The sequence below is a fragment of the Palaemon carinicauda genome, chromosome 30, assembly GCF_036898095.1.
Source record: "Palaemon carinicauda isolate YSFRI2023 chromosome 30, ASM3689809v2, whole genome shotgun sequence".
NCBI lineage: Eukaryota > Metazoa > Arthropoda > Malacostraca > Decapoda > Palaemonidae > Palaemon > Palaemon carinicauda.
In genome coordinates this window covers 77,080,615-77,085,614 of record NC_090754.1, presented here as the reverse complement: position 1 = coordinate 77,085,614, position 5,000 = coordinate 77,080,615, and the positions used below count along the sequence as shown (strand labels likewise).

General features: G+C 35.2%; 1 protein-coding gene across 2 annotated transcripts in view; it reads right to left on the bottom strand.

Annotated features, from left to right (window-relative positions):
• LOC137623845 (uncharacterized) overlaps positions 1-5,000 on the bottom strand; it is a 335,076-nt gene that overhangs the window by 329,298 nt on the left and 778 nt on the right. The gene's annotated exons all lie outside the window — the stretch shown is intronic.

Genomic DNA, 5,000 nt, shown 5'->3' with positions numbered 1-5,000 from the left:
CAGCCACGTGAATCTGACTCTTACTGAGAACAACTTTATACTAATTTATCTATCTAATCTTGACTGGGGAACTTTCCTACATTAAACTTACATGTATGCATATATACTGTATATCGCATATACTGGTTAGGGGAACTTTCCTAAATTAAACGTACATGTATGCATGTATACTTATATCACATATACTGGTTAGGGGAACTTTCCTAAATTGAACATACATGCATTCATATATACTGTATATCACATATACTGGTTAGTCTATTTATTAAATAGAATAACGATTTTTTCAGCTTGAATCGAGATTATCAAAATTAAAAATACACGTACGCAAATATTGTATATCATACTGATTATGCCTATCTATTAAATAGAATAACGAATATTTCCGCTTGAATCAAAATTAACAAAATTAAACACACACGCATGCAAATAGAGAATATGAAATATACTGGTTAGGCATATTTATTGAATAGAATAACGAACATTTCAGCTTGAATCAAAATTACCAAAATTAAACATACACACGCAAATAGTGTATATCACATATACTGGTTAGGCCTATTTATTAAGTAGAATAAGAAATATCTCAGCCCGAATCAAAATTACTAAAATTAAACATACTGTCCACACACGCAAATAGTGCATATCACATCATTATTATTATTATCATTATTATTACTAGCTAAGCTACAACCCTAGTCGGAAATGCAAGATGCTATAAGTCCAAGGACTCCAACAGGGAAAAATAGCCCAGTGAGGAGAGGAAATATATAAACGATGATAAATAATGAACAATTGAAATGAATATTTTACAAACAGTAACATCATAAAAACATATACGGGTTAGGCCTATTTAATAAACAGAATAAGAAATAATACAGCCTGAATTGTTGCTAGCATACAACCCCATACATGTTCCAATTTGGTAAGAAAAACTATCCGTGTTGAATATACATGTAGACTCGTATGCACTACCGTATACATCTACACATTTTCAAACGCAATGTAAGGTCATATGAATACAATTTGGCTCGCCAACACACATCGTCTGATTTCCTCACTGCTTGTTATAATTATAATAGGAAAAAATATCTATGCCAGCCATGCGACTATGCTACATACGTATGAGAGTAACACTATCATACATAAAATAGTACAACAAAAAACATGAAATTTTGAATATTGTTGTAAATTATCTTTACAACAAACAGTTTGGAAAGCTAAATGACCAGATACTACTGTTAACTAATTAAGATTCGTCTGTTTCGGTTTCAATTATATGAGCAAAAAATCACATAAAATCAAAACAAAAAATCCTCGCTGTCTTTTCTTACCTTCTCACCTTAACTAATCTCTCTCTCTCTCTCTCTCTCTCTCTCTCTCTCTCTCTCTCCGTCGTACTGTACATTGGGTTCTCTCTCAGCTGACAACCCAACAACCATACAGTATTCGATTCCGAGACCGGACGCAGACAATCGTGAGAGATAAGTGTTCCGGCAAAATGTATATGACCTCAAGAAGTAATTTCGCACCCTTCCAAAGGAAAAACTGATCTTCAAATATTGTAACCAAAGCCTCTGTGTGAGAGAGAGAGAGAGAGAGAGAGAGAGAGAGAGAGAGAGAGAGAGAGAGAGAGAGAGAGAGAGAGAGAGAGAGAGAGAGTACCGTATACACCAAGGAGTCTCTTCAAATTTAGACCCTAAAAGAACGTTAAAAGTACTATTGACAAAAGCATTACGAATGTATATGCAGTATAGAACATTTCATAAGAAAACTAACTTTACACGAAAGCGTATTTACAGTGAACGAAATTTTATTCCAGGTACAATAAGCCTAACACTCGAACCCACGAGTTCTCGACAGCAAAAGAACATAATTTTCAACGAACTTTAAGTGGAGAGAATCAACGCAGTTTTTCCTTGACGTTTCACGCTTAAAACATTAGTCAATAATTACGGGAATATAAGGTAACAGGCTTAAATGGGTCTTCAAAGCTAGCAATATCACAAAGATGACCGCATTATTAGTGACATTGTTTCAAATGCTTCAAATTGAAACAGGAAAAAAATCTGAACAAACCTATACGAAGCTTTCGTGGAAAAAAAATAAAAGCTTACTTCGATGATGCTCTGTAAACAAAAGTAAATAAAGAATAAGTGAACTTGTAATCACTTGTGAAGGAATACCAAAAAAACACCCTTTATTGCACACCAACGTCATGTCTATGATCAGCAATTATATAAACAGAGATAATACTTTCAGCATTACGATAAACGTGGCTTTTCCGATGACCGGAGATATAATATGGCTTTTTTTTTGTAAACTCAATATGAAAGAGACCTTAGTTGTTTTCTTTTTTAATAGTGCTCTATCGCCACTCGTACAAAAACAATTACTTTGTTAAAGTGACTAATATTAAACACATTTAACCTGGTGTATCGCCTACTGCTATCAATAAATATATCGGCAACACACACAGACCACACATGCGACCGAGAGCGTAAACAAACATGCCCGCACACGCAATATATATATATATATATATATATATATATATATATATATATATATATATATATATATATATATATATATATATATATATATATATATAATATATATATATAAATATATATATATATATATATATATATATATATATATATATATATATATATATATATATATAAATATATATATATAGATGTGTGTTTATAGTAACCAATTGGCACATACAGTATATGCCACTTCAAAACATAGGCGCCTTTTTTACTGTCTTTCATATAGCTCAATGATATTAATAATAAATGTATAATGACCTATATACAATCTAAAAAAAAGCTTTCCCTTAAATTATCTTCTCACCTTAAGTAATCTCTCTCTCTCTCTCTCTCTCTCTCTCTCTCTCTCTCTCTCTCTCTCTCTCTCTCTCTCTCTGCTAAATTATGCTAAATCTAACATGGAAGAATAGAAAAACAGCTAAATGGATACATAAAAAACTAAAGTAATGGATATCCTTGAAACCATTAGCAAGCTCAAATGGAACTGGGCAGGGCACATTGCCAGGATGACAGACAACCGATGGACATCATGAATAACCTTCTGGACACCCCGAGGATGCACAACAAACCTAGGAAGACAAAAAAAAAAAAAAAAACCGCTGGAGAGATGATTTAGACCAACATAAGCAACAGTGGCACAGAATAGCTTGCGATAGAAGTCTGTGGAGAAACCTGGGGAAGGCCTACATCCAACAAAGGACTTTTGAAGGCTGAAATGATGATGATGATGATGACCTATATACACAGAGGTACAACCATGTATAAATACATGCACATATTTCCTTATTCCCTATCCGTACAAGACAATTTTCCCTGTTGGTGCCCTAGGTTTATAACACAGATTTTGAGCTCACTATAGATAAGGCAGTTAGGGAAGAATTGCCATCTAGTAATCATTACGGGTGTTTGTGAATTCGGCCTCAAGAGAAGGTATGACACTGATGCTGAGCTTTCGAGCTTTCGTTAAACATAGGCATGCAACTAGCCCTTGCCTTCGTTCCTGCAGATCGAGTCGTCGAAACTTTCAACGCACTAATGGATGAAAATACATATCCAACCGAAGTTTTACCTATAGTGGACTACTATAAAGATACCTGGATTGGGCGGCCTAACCGGAGGAATACTGTCGTCCACCTAATTTGTAATTGAAATATGGTCCTGTTATAAAGGGTACAAGAAGATTTGCTCCTGTTGGAGCTCTCGAGTTTATCGCATCCTGCTTTTCCAACTAGGGTTGTAAATTAGCAAGTAGTAGTAGTAGTAACTGCTTAGGGTTATGGTGTCCGATGTGATAACGTCCCTGATTGGTGAACGCCAGGCTGGGGTTCGAGTACCGCTCAAACTCGTTAGTTTCTTTGATGACTGCTACCTCATCATCCTTCTGAGCTTAGGATGGGGGTTTGGGGAAGCCTATAGGTCTATCTGCTGAGTCATCAGCAGCCACTGCCTGACACTCCTTAGGTGGAGAGGGGGCTAGGGCGTTGATCATATGTGTATGTGACCAGTCTCTAGTCAAGGGTAAAGTCACTGTCCCTTGTCCCTGCCATTCATGAGCAGCCTTTAACCCTAGTACTATACACAAGATCAAGTTTTTCTTTTTTCATCAAAAAAAAAACTAAACAGAGAAAAAATACTAAACGCTGGTTAAAATAAAAGATTTAAAATTTTCTAGTAACCAAATATCTTCAGACTTTTGAGTACCATTTGTGTGTGTGTGTGTGTGCGTGTGTACAAATTAAGACCACATAATTTCAGACTTGCTTAAGGGGAAGAAATAAGGCTTATCTATATCAAGGCCTATTCAACCAAATTATGCGCCTGCGCCCAAGAGCAAATACAATGTAATAAGGTATCCGGTAAAGTACAGGCAACGGCTGATAGATTTCGGCTTTATACTAACAACTCAAGCAGCTATGGAAAGAATAAGGATACGATTAACACTAAGAGAGTTAACACGGATACGAGAGCAAACTGAAGTCGAGGATATTCTAACATGTAAGAAGAGGAAATGGATATAGTCAGGGCATATAATGAGAATGACATATATGGACATTAATATGAACAAAAAACGTCCTAAGTGCTTGCAAACGAAGCAAGGAAAGGAATAGAAAATATGCGTGTATAGACTGGCATTGAAAGACTATAAACAGACGCGATTGGAAGGCCATGTCTGAGGCTTTTGTCCTGCACCAGACTATCAACGGCAAATAATGATTTACAATAAGGAAGGAGAATTAGTTATCCGATGTGTGCAAGAACTATATGAGTATTCAAAATCTTAGATGTTTCTTGGTGGCAAAAATCTTATCCAACAATATATAAATCAGGAGAGAAATAGGTAATGTACTAATTTTCCATTTCTACTAGGTTATAATCAACCTAGAACTGTAATCCCTTACCAATTACGACTTTAACTCTAAGGGACTTTAACCATTTTTA